Source organism: Chelonoidis abingdonii, chromosome 1 (assembly GCF_003597395.2).
Source record: "Chelonoidis abingdonii isolate Lonesome George chromosome 1, CheloAbing_2.0, whole genome shotgun sequence".
Lineage (NCBI taxonomy): Eukaryota > Metazoa > Chordata > Testudines > Testudinidae > Chelonoidis > Chelonoidis abingdonii.
This window is the reverse complement of record NC_133769.1, coordinates 209782625-209798908: the sequence shown is the minus strand read 5'-3', so window position 1 is coordinate 209798908 and position 16284 is coordinate 209782625. Positions and strand designations below refer to the sequence as shown.

Below are 16284 nucleotides of genomic sequence, written 5' to 3'. Positions count from 1 at the left end.
GGGGGGGCTCCCCGGGTGGGGGGCTGAGTTAGCTGCCGCAGGGGGGCGGGGTTAGCTGGGTGGAGGGTGCAAGGTGGAAGTTTCGCCTAGGGCGCAAAACTTTCTTGCACCGGCCCTGAATACGGCAGATAGCTATAAGAGATATAAAACCTCATTCTTCAGGGTATAAACCAAGCATTAATTGTCTGGGGTCATGAAGAAACTTCTCCTATGGAATTATTAGTGCATAATTATTCCTTATAGGATATTTTGTTTATTAAACTACACCTTCCTCTGAAGCATTTAGTACTGGCCACAGTTAGACAGACAGATAGATGTGGACCACTGACCTGATCCAGTATGACTAGTAGCAGTACCGGTAGTAGCACCAATATTTTCTATACAACCATCCATGTTTTTGTGTTCATTCATAGCAAAGTTTAAAAAAAAAACGGCATTTCTCCTGCCCAAGGCAGGCTAGCGAGCAAAATATAATGGAATTTGCCTCCATCTGCACAGTGCCTGTTAAAGGAGGCGTTAACATGGTACCAGCTGCAAAGAAGCTGCTCACCCCTTTATTTCAACTGGACGTAGAGGCCATTGTCTTATTCCAGCAGATAGAATTCCAGGCTCATTGCTGCACAAGATAGCAGATACACACCTAGGAACCAACAAGGAAAAATTCAGATGGAAATAATAATTTGGTAAATAGCTTATCAGCTGGAAATGAAATTTTTTCTCTAGAAAACCGAGTAATAAAAACAAGGGTCATTAAAAAAATGTAATGGTAAGATACTTTTTTCTACCATTTCCATTGGGGGTGGGGGGAGAGGACATATTAAAAAAAAAAAGAATAAACTGCCTAGTCTTTATTGTTGACTTGCCCTTATCTTACAACCTCCAACATTGCTTTTGCTAGAGCAGGAGTCGACAATCTTTCAGAAGTGGTGTGCCAAGTCTTCATTTATTCACTCTAAATTGAAGGTTTCGTGTGCCAGTAATACATTCTAACCTTTTAGAAAGTCTCTTTCTGTAAGTCTATAATATATAGCTAAACTATTGTATGTAAAGTAAATAAGGTTTCAAAATGTTTAAGAAGCTTCATTTAAAATTAAATTAAAATGCAGAGCCCCATGGACCGGTAGCCAGGACCCAGGCAGTGTGAGTGCCACTGAAAATCAGCTCGCATGCTGCCTTCAGCACCCGTGCCATAGCCTACCCCTGTGCTAGTGCTTGCAAAAGAAAGCAAATATTGTGACTGCTGATCTTCTTTCTACTGTATGTGGAACCTTTGTATTTTACTCTCTGGATCAACATCCATTTGCCTGGGCAACACAAGACAAAATAAATCGAAAATAAATCTAGTGATGGCAAATTGGAACAACTGCATACTGTCTTAAAGAAAGCTCTTCCATATCAAATCAAAACACAGAGTCGAACTATTAATCAGTTTTTTGATATCCTTAACTGTACTGTCTCAAAATACTACATGAAAAAATATGCAGAATATAATGTTAGGAATTATGCATCCCATATGCAGAGAGCTAGTAGGTTGTATTATAGGTTTGCAAAGCAGTTTAAAAAGCCTTCTTTAAATTAGCACTTAATATTGAATTATGTTTGACATTTTAAAACTAGCATTTAAAACGATCATAAAACTGATGCAGAAATTATGAAAATGTACTCAGAAAATATGGTTCCTGAAAACACTATTGAAAAATGGCAGTTAACCCAGGAGCAAAATTTATGGTCAATAAAACTGTCTCAGGGGAATGGTCAAGATGCTAACGCCATACAGAGGTCAAGCAGTGAAACAACAGCTTAAAAGCAGTGATTCTTTAATATACAGTTGTAATTTAAAATAAAACTATGCATTCAGTTATTCAAGACTCCATATTTCTAATCATATAGCAATTTTTCTAAAATGTAGCTAGAATGAAAAAAGACAAACCCCAAAACTAAATTTTGGAAACTGAATTGGAAATGGTTGGATTTGAGATCTAGAACTTCAGCTGTCAAGTATCAGAGGGGTAGCCATGTTAGTCTGGATCTGTAAAAGCAGCAAAGAATCCTGTGGCACCTTATAGACGAACAGACGTGTTGGAGCATGAGCTTTCATGGGTGCATGATCTGATGAGGTGGGTATTCACCCACGAAAGCTCATGCTCCAACACGTCTGTTCGTCTATAAGGTGCCACAGGATTCTTTGCTGCTTTTAACTTCAGTTGTGTTCAGTGTAGAACCAATACCTCAAAGGGCCAGTTTTTTATTCCTGGGATAAACTATAATGAGGACACAGTGGCTCATAGTACTTTCTCCCTTATCCACCAAAGCCCTACCTCCCCCAAGCAGCTGGACATCCCTTGTTTTCTGCAACTTCTCACTGTTGTCTTTGTGGAGAGAGATCCTGTGGACTCAGTACTGCAACTGCATGCAGTATGTCTGGGGATTACTATATTAGCTTTATGAATGTTATCGGTACATGTTATATGCATTGTTGTGGGCTAGAGATGATATTCTACTCTATGGGGGAGGGTTAACACTGCTCCTTTAGGAATTAAAAACAGTCTCTTGACCCTCCTTCATGTAAGACACCAAGTGTGAGCAGAGAAAGGTGCTTAAGGAGGACAAAACCTAGGTGGAAGGGTACTACTGAAGTGTGGAGACTGGATGGGAAAGGATGCTGTGCGAGGAAATTGTGTTAGTATGGATGGGAGGGAATCACATGGGGTTGTGGTTGTGCAGTCCTCCTCATAAAGATACTTGAGGCATTAGCAGATGACTATGTTTTCCTCCAGAAGATTTAAGATGAGAAAATGATGCAGGGAGGGTTGGACAAGGTTTGCATGTGCTGTCCTCTTCAGGATCTTTTTGGAGATAAAGGGGGGAGGGAGAGAAGACTGGAGTGCCATAGCAAATCACGGGGCCTCCATAGGTTGGGACAGCGTGAAGCCTGGGCTTGAGTCTAATTTTCCTGAGGTTTTTTAAAACTAATTTTATTCCTCGTGTAGTCCTAGAAATAAGGCAAGATTTAAAGAAGGTAAAAAGAGGGAAGGTATGAGCACTCATACAGCACAGATTTAGCTGCTGAGAAGAAAATTGAAGGAAACAAAGGACATAAAGAGAAGAAATTCTTTAATTGCCTAAATACCAATGCTAGGACCTTGGTAACAAAAGGATTTGCTCACTTTTTTTAGCATAAATTCAGTCTGGTTGGTATTACTAAAACCTGGTGGTGATTATAATGTTAAAGTCAATGGTTACACCCTATTTTAAAAGGATAAAGTGGGCAAAAGGGGAGAGCGAGTGGTGCACTAGGTCAAAAATAACGTTACTTGTTTCTGAATCACTGACAAATTAGAAGAAAATGATCCTGAATATTTATGGATCAATGTCCTAACACAGTGTTTCCCAAACTTGGGATGCCACTTGTGTAGGGAAAGCCCCTGGCGGGATGGGACGGGGCAGTTTGTTTACCTGCCGCATCCGCAGGTTTGGCCAATCATGGTTCCCACTGGCTGCAGTTCACAATTCCAGGCCAATGGGAGCTGCTGAAAGTGGTGGCCAGCACATCTCTCAGCCTGTGCCACTTCCAGCAGCTCCCATTGCTTGGAGCAGTGAACCGTGGCCACTGAGAGCTGTGATTGGCTGGACCTGCGGACACGGCAAGTAAACAAACCGGCCCGACCTGCCAGGGGCTTTCCCTACACAAGCAGCATCCCAAGTTTGGGAAACACTGTACTAACAGATAAAGCAAAAGATGGGGTATTAGTTGGTGCCTACTACAGACCAGCAAAACACACTAGAGAACAGGATGACCAGCTCCTTACACACTTACCTATAATATATAGGGAAAAATGCTACATGATCATGGAAGACTTCAATTTGAGTGACATATTTTGGATGTCTCATGCTGCCAGCAATAAAATGTCCTTGATTTCTAAATAGTATAGATGACAATTTCCTAATTCAAAAAGTGTTCCATCCAACATGGGGGAACTCTATATAAGGCCTCATCTTAACATATAAAAAGGAGCTGGTCACAGAAGTAAAAATTAATGGTAGCTAAGGGTATGTCTACACTACAGGATTATACCGATTTTACAGAAACCAGTTTTATAAAACAGATTGTATAAAGTCAAGTGCACATGGCCACACTAAGCACATTAATTCAGCGGTGTGCATCCATGTACCGAGGCTGGTGTCGACTTCCAGAGCGTTGCACTGTGGGTAGCTATCCCATAGTTCCCACAGTCTCCCCCGCCCTTGGAATTCTGGGTTGAGATCCCAGTGCCTGACGGGGCAAAAGACATTGTTGTGGGTGGTTCTGGGTACAGACTCACCCCACTCTCCGTGAAAGCAGCAGACAACCGTTTCGCGCTTTTTTTCCTGAGTGAACTGTGCAAATGCCATAGCACAGCAAGCATGGGCCCCACTCAGATCAAGACGGCAATCAGAGACGCTGTAAACACCTCGCGCATTCTCGTACAGTCTATTCTGAACCAGGACCTGCAAAACCAGGCGAGAAGGTGGCGATTATGGCAGCGCGGCAACGAGATGAGGACATGGACACAGAATTCTCTCAAACTGCGGGCCCCTGCGCTTTGGAGATCCTGCTGGTAATGGGGCAGGTTCTACCCATTGAACGCCAATTTTGGGCCCGGGAAACAAGCACAGACTGGTGGGACCGCATAGTTTTGCGGGTTTGAGACGATTCCCAGTGGCTGCGAAACTTTTGTATGCATAAGGGCATTTTCATGGAACTTTGTGACTTGCTTTCCCCTACCCTGAGACGCCAGAGCCCAGAATACCAAGATGATAGCAGCCCTCACGTGAGAGAATGCTCCAGAGTGGCAATAGCCCTCTTGGAGCTTGCACCACGCAGACGCTACCGGTCAGTCGGATCAATTGAGTGGAAAAATCTACTGTGGCGGCTGTGTGATGCCAAGTCAGCCAAAGCATCATTAACTGCTGCTCGAATGGTTGTGACTCTGGGAAACTGCAGGTCATAGTGAGATGGCTGCTGCAGATGGATTCCTAACGGGAGGCGGGGGTGCCCGGAGCGATAGATGGAACCCATCAATCCCTATCTTGCCAACCGGAGCACCGCACCATACGTAAGACCGCAGGGATAATTCAATGTGCTTGCAACGCCACTGGTGAACCCGATCACAAGGGAACATTTCGAACCAATCCACTGGGGGATGGCCGAAGGGTTCAGTGACGCTCGCCATTTCAGGATCATATTCTGTTTAAATCGTCAGCATAGGCGAATTACTTCCCAGACCAGAAAAATAACAGTTGGATGTTGAAAATGCTGTATTCATCCTGAGGACCACTACCCCTTGAGTGCCATGGCTTCATGACCGATACACAGGCAAGGCGCATGGTCAGCGAGCTGTTCCAATTACAGGACTGAGCAGGTGCAGAATGGTGGCACTAGAATGTGCATTGGCATTTAAAGGCGCGCTTGGGGCACATTATAGACCGCTCAGGGACCTCAGCGGACCAACCCAATAGTCCCCTGGGTTGTTATTGTGCTTGTTCCGTCTGTGCTCCACAATCTCTGTGTAGAGTAAGGGGGAGAGCTCTCTATGTGGCAGATCAGCGTAGAGAGCAACTCTTCAGTCTCATCGCTGCTCGAATAGGTCAGCGCAGAATTACCGTCTGATGCGCGAGAGCAAATCACTTGGCTTGCATTCCGACGCGCCGCCAGACACAGCGCATTAGCAAGAGCATACACGAAGGGGTGCAGCAGAAGACCTTGAAACGAGTTCATCCGGGCCAGGGTACGGGTGACTGCTGTGTGTTCCCCTTGAATGAACCCCGCCCTCCTTGATGACTTTTCCCCATTCCCTGTAAACAACCCACCCTTCCCCTTCGATTACAGGGCTTGTTAAGGAAATAAAGTACTATCGTTTAAAAATACTGTGATTCTTTATTAATCATTTAAAAAGAGGAGAAACTGACAGAGAGCTAGCGCCAGGTAGTGGTTTGGAGAGAGGAAGGAAAACGGCCTAAGAATAAAATTTCAAAGTAATGGACAGCCTTTGGTTGGACTGTCCCACGGGGTGAGTGGCGGTGCATGAAGCTCCCCAGTTTCTTACATGGTCTGGGTGGGAAGACATGGAACATGGTAGTACTCGAGGGTGGTGACACAGAGGCTGCCAGCGCACTCTATGACCCTGCTGCTGTTCCTGAAAGCCCACCAGACTGTCGGAGATGTCAGGTTTGATAATGCACGTAACCGAGTTGCATCCTTGCCATGCTGGATTTTTTTTCTTCTGCCTCACCTCGATTCTTCCCGCCACCTCTGCATCTCGAGTCCCTCCTCATCCCTCGATGTTCCCAGCATCTTCCTGTAATTGATACCACGTCCTTCCACTCATTCAGATGAGCTGCTTTCATTACGGGTGCTTCATGATTCTGGAGAACTTACGTCTCGCGTCTTTTTTCTCGCTTATCTGAGCGATAGCCTTCGGGATGGAGTAGGGAGGCTTTTGAAACTTTGAGCTGCATGAAGGAGGGAAAAAGGAGAGAAAGTATTTAAAAAGATATTTTACAGAACAATGCTTGATAGCTCTTGAATGGGAACCCAACACCTATTCACCTTACATAGAAGTTGATTTATTACAAGGTCACATTTTGCATCCTTAATATTGAGTGCTGCGCTCTGGTGTTAGAAATCTCACATAGAATTCAATCAGCAGGTTCTCATCCCCATGATCTGGAATGACCGGCCTAGCAGATTATGAGTGTCCTCGGGTCTTTGCTGGCTCATTCACTAGGTCAGCAAATCAGGAAGCAGAACTGGTGCAGCTTACTGACTCCGTCAAGTTGCAGGGATCTCTGCAGAGCATGTCCTAATCTTTCCTGTGAGCTATATTACTCCGTTAAGCCCTGATCTTCTCTTAGAGGAGAACCTGCTTCTTTAAGCATCATTGCCAGTCCACCTTTATTATGTACAAACGTTCCTCATGATAACGTGAAGGCATAGCTCTATACGTTCAGTTGATGCAGATGTCATCATCGTGCTTCTTTGCACCATCACCCATTTGTGTTATCAATTTAATACTTATTCATTCTAGACAGCAAAGATTGCCGCTTCGGGCATGCTTCGGTTTACGCAGTTGAAGACTGTATAGGACCAGCTTTTGAGCCATGCCACCTACATAGGTGAGTCACGCCAGAATAGTTTGTTTTCATTTGGTCTCTGGCTAGAGTGTTTGAGGGATAGAAGTGTTTGAATTAGCTGTCTAGATGATATTCCGAGACAGTTTTGCTCTCTTTAGTCCCTTGACCATACCAGAATTACACAACTCGTGTAGCTAATGCGAAATAAACTTACACTTATAGGCTTTGCCTAGGTAGTATGCATCATATTGCGGGAGATCCCTGCATAACGTACCTAGAATAGTCGAACTCTGTAAGCAGAAATACTATTCTACAAATAGACTCTGTGTAACAAGTTACGTCAGTATACCCGTGTAGCACTGGGCCATTCTAGTTGAGTCAAAGACTCAATCTGCACGCCTGAACTTTCTGCTCTCTGAAGCACGCGACACGTATACCACCCTTGAAAGAGCACACGTCTAACTTCATTTGGGCCTAGATTTCAATTTGAAAGACTTCCATGTGCAAATTTGATCTAGGCCTCCATTTTCAAGTATGATATGGAGATTTGCAATTATATATACTGCGATGTTATCTCAAATTAAGACAATTAAGGGAATGAGCAAGACTCAAGTAATTAATAGTCTGAACATGAACCAGCTGATCTTTAATTTTCCAGACATGTGTATTGACACGGTTAATTGTTGGTTGCTTCTATTTAATTTACTTCATCCTTACATGTTCTCCTAAGGACTTTTCACATTTCACCTGCACTAAAATACCTCGTAAATTTCAATAAAGTTATTGTTCCTGGAATTTCTTAAGAGAATACCAGGGAGCTCCAATTTAAAACTTTCTAAGTGGAAAGCGGACAATAACTTAGAGGAATTTAAACATGCTTCTAGATCAAATGTGATATTTACTTGATCAATAGCACAGCTTACCTACTGACACAGCAGATTGTCAAGTAACAGAATTTTGGAAAAATAGAACAACCAAGCGATATGTTGCGTCTAATAGACTTTGGGCTTAAGAAAGTAATGCCGATCTTCAGTCAAAATGCAATTGACCCCTACATGAATGATGTGTTCTCCTTCTAATACAGGTAGTTCGACCAGACAGTACCACTATGTAATGTATTGATCTCTTTTTGTTTCGAGTTACTTGCTCGATTGACATTCGAACAAATTGACAACCTTCCAGCTGACTGGAGGGAAATGTCTGGCCTTCTTGGTACATATGGAGAGATTCATGTGTGGTGGGGGCGAAACTTACCTTCGTGTACAATTTGGCATCTACTTCAATTCTAAATCTGAAGTAAGCCAAGTTCATTAGTTTCTGATGTTCGGTTAGGCTGGCCGTAAGGAGAGTTAGTCCTGACCACACTTCTCGATCCTGATGATTGGATAGACGGACTCAGTATACTGGTCAGGAGCTGATTACAAGTTAATTTATGTGCTACTTGCTCACGTTTACGAGTCTAAACAACAAATCCTAAACCCTTTGCCGTGGCCAGCAAATATACACACAGTTGCTTCTATGAGTCACATTCTATTTTCCGTTTAACGCCAATTACCCCCAATATGGATATACTTGTATTAATAACACGGAACGTAGTTCTTGTTATAATTTTTCTATGTTGTATTAAATTAGTTGCAGAAGCTTGATGATACACTCTCTCTTGTTATGGCCTACACATAAGAATAAATAGGTTTCCTACTGATATCTTGAACGCTTCAGAACAGAATGGATGAATCTGCTATACCGAGTAATGAGAATGGATCTGTGTTTGTTTCAGCCTATACAAATTCTCAAGCTATCTTGTTCCAATATTCTCTCTCAATAGGTCAATAACTTTTAGGTATATGTGAACAGCAGTCTCATTCCTTAGGACTGTCGAACGATACCTAAGTCTCCTCTTGTGTCTCTCGCCAAATTTCGCACTATAATATGGTGCAGCGTCCCACCTCCTACAGTATACAAGAAATTGTGTGGATTGCCACACAGTTATCTCTAGTGATCTTCTGTCATTTTTATATAAATAAATATAAAATGTCTCCCATGCTTCCGTGATTCTTGTAGTCTTGCAGCTTTTAATATTTTAGTATGCATAACAACTTCCCTTCTTTCACGATGTAACTCTTAGCTTCTATTGCTTTATTTGAGCAGTTGTTATAATAGGAAAGAAGACATGACTTCTCTAAAATCAATAACTCAAGATATTCGTCTCTGGACAACTGAAATGGACAGCAAATTTTATGATTTTATGTTTGGCATATTGCCCGGTGATTTGAGTGACTTCCAATAGATAACTGTTAACATCACCTCGTTGGATTCCTCTATAGTAGTTCAACGGCAAAGGCACTACTTAAGGAAAGTCTGTAAGAAAAAAAATCTCTAATCAGCAAATCAAGCAGCTGAGTTAACACTAGTGTAGCTTGTCAAAATTTCCTATGGTATGGTAGTGCAGAGTTGTTAGCTAGTTCAAAGGTACACTGGCCACTGAAACCCAATGAGGTTTTGCTACGATTTCAGTGATGCTAATCCGATTTCACACCTCAATATCCTTACAAGTTAAGATGCGGAATTTCTTATTAGGAAATCTCTATCATGGTTATTATGGTTGGCTTTAATGATGCTGATTGAATCTCAACTAATGAGTTGGAATTTTTAAAATAAATGAGAGAAGTTAATTCGGATGGCGGTTCTAACTTTGAGACAGAAAATAGTAGGAATTTATAAACACACGATCGTTATACGTTACAGTGAGATTTGACATCTTAAAAAGATTGTATGAAGCAATCTAGCTCATGCAAAGCAGCAAAGAGTTTCTGATCTCTTCTTATTCATGTAAATGATGAAGCAGGCTAAAGTTAAATTCGGCTCTTGCTTAAGATCAAACAGATGAAGTTGCCTCTTCTGATGAATAAGTAATACAAAATCAAAGGTTAGCAAAACTACACCACTATGAAGCCCTTATATCAGTGTCTCTATGTGACCCTATTAAGCATAGGGTCTATGTAGGATAGTAACTCGATTTTATGAGATTCCTATGCCCTCCCATTGTATAGATAACCACATCAATACGCTAGATATCCATTTTTCAATGCATTGCGTCACGACTTCAAGGATGATTGTCACTGAAAGCTATCTAAGAGAAGAAGGTCTCATGGTTAGTATAGCCTAGACATTCCAGAGAGTTGGGTCTCAAGTCTGCTATACCAGACTTCAAGACTGATACATAAGAAATAAGTCTCGTGTCTTGCTCAGATCCTCATATGAATAGAGGTATAGGATACGGCTCGCAGATGCAGGTGTTGTGGATACGTAAAGATGGAATTCTAGGTATGAGGTGCCCATAGCAAAATACTACCTTAAATTATTTTTTCTGCTTATAGCATGACATTATCAGCCTATAGATATCTTATTTTGTAATGCTCTTACTTTTGAATTTGCATAATGAGTCTACTCTCTGTGCCTTCGATTAATGTCGTGAATTCAATTTTACAAACAAACTTTTCTCATGTTGCTGTGTTGAAAACTTGCAGGTTCCTCGCATTTTAAATGATGCAATCAGAACTGATTGTTAGGTTTTTTCAGATTCTCCCATCAACTCTGTCACTCGAGTTCTTAGCTGCTTGAGCTCTGCGAAATAAGGGAAATATTAACTGCTAGAGACTGTCAATTTCTAAATAGTCTCTGGTTTTTATGCTCCTTAAAATTTTAATTTTATCTAGTCTGGCTCTAAGGATGATGCTTATAAATAAGAGATCTTGGAGAATAATAGTTACTAATTGGCAAAGCACAACTTTTTTATGGCAGCTGAAACAACAGTTTGTTGCCCCATGATTATTGATGCTGACGAATCTTAATTGTTCGTGTTATGGTTCTTGATTGCTCATGTATGATAAAGCTTAAAATTATTACCTTTTGAATGGACTGAGGCATACAGTCTATCATTCATAGGTGCAGGTACTCTAGGATGCCCAAACTTCCCTTCCGTACTTGCATCGTAGCACAAGCCTACTCTTTGCTTAGATTGTGGCGGGGTTCTGCAGTACTCTTCCCTGCCTTATAGTCCTTTGACCCTCAGACCACTTCCATTCCTATTTAATCATAATTATAATGACTACATGCGCAAAGCTCAACATGAATAATCACCATTTCATGATCTGTTTACAAGTGATGAGTCAGCAGAACTTGCTGTGTTACAGACCCTTTATATACAAAGCAAGGAGAGCTGGAAAGAAAAAAAACTAGTGTTGCATAAACAGATTTTTTTTTTTCCCCACGATCTCAAGAGAACAGTAGTTCATGATTTGGATGTCTCCAAACGTCCATTTGCAGTAGCATTGATCTGTGCAGCTAAAATGCTGAACAGCATCTATAAAATTACACATGTCCGCTCGAAAGCTGTAGCGAATTCACAACTTCATATTTAATGGCTGCTAGTTAACTTGCAACTGGAGGCAATTATTTGTCGGTTAACTTCGAAGTCAGCCAATACTCAGGACCAAATCTAAGTCTTGCTCAGCCTAGCTTCTGATCTGGTAAGGTAATTTTAATATTAGATTAATGAAACAAACAAGTCACTTTATCTACAGGTCTCATTCAATGTTTTCTCTATTAGCTATTAGATCTGAGAGGATTTTCTAATACTGAGGAGAACCCAACTTTGATATGTATCCTCACACAACAATGGGTGCAAAATTCTCTGCATATAGAGTCTAGGTTCAATATCATGATACAACTTACCCCTTAATTACTTGGTTGCTCAAAACACAAAAAAATATGTCCGTGCTCTTTCGGAATTTTCATCATTGAAATGTTACCCAATTCTACAGTGGGACCCTTGCATGCTTATGCTACCAGTCATCGTGTTCAGAGTTCCTCAGGTGCTGGATTCTGGAGATGTATTTCACTGACCTGTAGGCACTGAGTGCATTAAAATCTTCCAATTGCACTCGATATTTTGATGTTGGGTCACCGAATGTCGACAGATTCTGACGATGGTGTGACAAAAGGGGTCCCTGCTTCGAGTCATAAGGGTTCCTAAGACCCATTCGTTGTAGCAAAGGATGCGTAATTGCTATCTGAGTTGAGACTGTGTTCACTCAACGACTGTTTTGGACCATGTCACACAGTTAATGAATCACAGCTGCGACGTGGGCCCACCTTTCTATAGTATCATGGCTAGCACTGGTTGAACATTTGTCGTTCTCATGAATATAGAGCTTTGTGAACTGAACTATTTTGTCTAAGCATCGTTAAAATGCACTGAGTGGAAAGTTGCAGGACATACTCTTTGAATTCAAGCCACGTTCAGGTGTCACTATCATTAGTTTTGATATTCTGCCATTGTCCAATAGCATCTTGCATCCAGTAAACAAATTTTCAGACATGATCCAGATAGACTTTCCCAGAGGGAGTAACTTGAGAGTGCAATTCAATCATCTATACCTGCAACTGATTCTGATTAGACTATCTTGAGCGAATATAGCTGAATCCTTTATATTCCAATCACGTCTCTACTGAGTCCAAGTCTGTCACTGACAATTAGGGCTTGCCCTTTAAGTTTCTTTGAGAATAGTAATATCCAACAGCTCAGTATAATGAAATCTGCGTTACATTGCAGGGTAAATACATAGAGATGAAAATAAATTGCGTGATCAGAGTGAAAGTGCTCAATGTTTGTATATCAGTCAGAAATGGAGTGGATTTTTAGCAACCAGTTTGAAACTCAGGAACTTGCCATTTTTAGTGGAACGAGTAGAATCGTAGTGAAATCGTTATAATGAAATATCCCACATGCATAATAATAGATGTTTCCCTATTTTGCAGAGATGCTGCTTCGGAATTCTCGATTATTTCTAGTGTTCTCAAATCTACTTAGCCAATGGAGAATTATAATTCTTTCAACGTATTTAATTTTGGGTTTAAAGAGCATTGCAATGGATTTCATGAAGGAAATATCATTTTTTTTTCAATCCTAGTTGAAAAAAATGAGTTCCATCGAATTTTGATGATATCTGCTATACAAATATGGGTTGACTTAGCTATCAATAGTCAGTTTTGCTTTTAATATGCTTTGTGCCTTTCAGAGAGAAATTAGTTATAGCGCACTATAGATAGAAAGAATTGAATCAGAATAAAAAATGAGTATTATTTATAAGCAGAGCCTGTGTTAAAAAGACAAAAACAAAAAACCAATTATGTCACAAAGAGTTAGAAATCTAAAGAAATTATCAATTATATGAAAATTTAAATCGGGAGTGAATCCTTACAGGCTTGGATTTTTTGTTTCATTATTATTGCCTGCATGACACTTAAAAATGAATGAATTCCGTTCGAGATGCATTTACATCGAAAAAAAAGTGCTAATATTTAATTGTGTCTCTCCATATTGCTAAACTATGGATAATCTGTATTCTTTTCAGGCAATCACATACATGTTGAAAGATGCTATAATGTCTGTATCATTATATAGTCTCTGCAACTGCATTTACCTGTTGACTGGAAGCAAATAGGAATATTTTGAAATTTCACTTTATTTTCGTCTTTGACTATCTGATAACTAGGATGATATTGAGAACAATTCAAATCGATTAATACATGACGTGCCAACGAGATTTCGCATTATGCAGAAAAATTAATGTTTATGTCCTCTTATGATCCTTGTTCATAAGATAGAAGTGGTAAGGGGACAGTCTTTAGTATTAAAAGTAGTTTAAAGTGAATAATAGGACGCGGGACGTGGATGTAAAGAAAGATATGGATATTCAGTGATTCAGCTGGCAGCTCGGATAATGCAAGCTTTTACTCTAGATTTGTTTAACAGCTTGCGGTAGGCAGGGATCTTTCCCAGCTACCAGCCACGTGGCTATTGGTAGTTTCTCAGCTTGCAGTGTCGAGCCGCCGTGTATAGAAACAGCGATGTGGATTATGACCGCGACCAAGAATATTGCCTCTTCTGGTAAGAACTGAGAGGTTATCAAATACTGCACGGTTTCTCATTATGAATGAGTATACTAACTTGGAATATTTCAGATTCCATTGGTTCTTAGCTGTGCCTCTGACTCCCATATCGTTATCCCTGTGGTAACAGCTGAATTTAGAATGACACCTTCAGCACTAAACCGACGAACCAGTTTACGTAGACTGAACCTGGTGTGGCTTTGCTTTAAGCTCTCCTACTTTTTTGTTCAAGTTGTAGGTTAGGGAGGGTGCGTTGTGTCTGTTATCTTTGAATATTTTCATCCAAGCCTGTTCACAGAAAATTGGGACAATGGAGTTTCTTATTCTTAAAGCCTGTTAAAATACAAAACGAGCAACGCAAACATGCAAGACGAGGGACCAGACGGAAGCCCCAGCTTGTTTAAATTCCCTTATAGCGCTGGCGCTCGCAAGCAGAAGCGCTGGGACCTGCCGTTTTGTCTAGACTTTAGCAATTATTTACTAACGGACGTGTTCCCAACGCAGCCGAGGCAGGGCAACTCATATCTTTTGCATTACAAGAATGGCGGACCCATCGTTTGCCTTGTAATCAAAATGACATTGTGTGTTTACGTATGTAGGTGAAAATAGTGTTACGGTTCACCACTACATAGCAGCAAGCTATTAGTAGTGTCAATTTTCTGTTTTGAAAAATCCTAACTCACTTCGATGCACTTATCATAATCATTTTGCCCCTCTCTCCGCTTTATCATTCACTCCTTATATCATGACGTTCCATGAAAATTATCACTGAAGGGCGTGAGAAGTTAGTTCTTGCTGGAAAGCTTGAGTACGCATCGGTCTACTCCATCCCAGCCGACCATTTCCACCCGATCACGCGCCGGGAGCGCTATCTCAAGATTAAAACGCAGGCGGGCCAGGAAGAAAAAAAAAAGGGAACGCTGTAGGTTGAGTGGACGAGTGGAGCAAATCATGTTGGGTCAGCGAAGCAGACAATACCTTTGAGAATTAGCTTCAAGCTGCGCCGAGGTACCACACCGGAGAAAAATTAAGATAACACAGACGCTCATTCTGACGTTAATAGCGCCTGGCACTCGGCATGAAGTGCATGGCAGTCAGGATCGGCTGCCCGCATATGGATAGTTAGCAAATGTACATCGAAAGGCATGATGTAGGTACGTGACAGCCTAAGAAAATAGAGAAAGGATGAGAAGAGGTATAATGCTGGTAATGAAGCGAGACAAGTGGCAGAAGTGGTACGCTCGGCACATGTAGCAGAAGCACAAGGATAAAAAAAAACAAATGGAGAAGAATCAAGACCCGCGAATATGAAATAGATATAGCCCCTGGAGTGTGCACACGCGTGGGAGTGTCAGGTAGGAGGAGGACCAGCGGGCGGGCAGCAACTAGTTGATCAAAAGGATCGGAGTGGAAAGATAGTAGCAGACTCTACAACTAAGCATCAGCAGTTGTGGAATGATGAGCCAGGCGTTATGGAACCATTCATGTATACAGGGAGAGTGCTGATCGTACAATGGCATTTATCAAAAGAGAAACTGACAGTCCGCTCCGACGTCGGTGGTAAGAGCTTCAGTAAGGAACGAAGGACAAGGAAGGCTCGGATGGGTTCCAAATGGTCTGGTTGTTTAAAGGATAAGATAAAGAGAAACTCTGTGTGAGTTAGCCGCGTGCTCATCTGGGCAGATGTGGGCTACAATCGGTGGAACACCTCAACATATTCGGGACGCATGTTCCATGTTTCCTCACCCATGAGCATGTTGATAAGAACCGACTGTGCTTAAGGACAGCCAAGGGTTAAGAGTGTTAGCTTCCTATAGATCAGTACCGCCTGCCCCTCACTTGCCGCCAGTTAAATTTTAGATTAATTTAGACATAAACAGCGATCTGGATTAAAAAAGATCCTGGGGAAGTTAGGGAGAGTAATTCCTAGAGGTTGGACTGCTTTGCCTGATCATAGTTTCCAACCATAAGTCCATTTTCACAAGTGCTGTCAACCATTATACTATGATTGGGGAAAATAGGAGGCAACTTTTTTTTTCGTGGCATTCAAGTGGCCCTTCTGTCTTCTCTATGCTCCCCCATTCCGTAGACAGCCATTAAACCCCTAGCCTATCGCCCTGTCAACACTGGATGCTACGATTAATCTTGATCAGTCCGCAATCCTTTCCCCCTTATTCCATTTCTTAATCATTGAAAAGAACAAAAGAATTATATATA

General features: G+C 41.4%; 1 protein-coding gene across 7 annotated transcripts in view; it reads right to left on the bottom strand.

The window, feature by feature from the left end:
* Nucleotides 1–16284, bottom strand: part of PKNOX1 (PBX/knotted 1 homeobox 1) — a 145146-nt gene that overhangs the window by 115427 nt on the left and 13435 nt on the right. For 6 of the 7 annotated variants that reach the window (XM_075073968.1, XM_075073982.1, XM_075073988.1 and 3 more), the window contains one exon: nt 551–640. The exons of the other annotated variant lie outside the window; for it this stretch is intronic. The gene's annotated coding sequence lies outside the window, so the exon portion shown is untranslated. The remainder of the gene's footprint in view (nt 1–550; nt 641–16284) is intronic. 7 annotated transcript variants of the gene reach the window in all.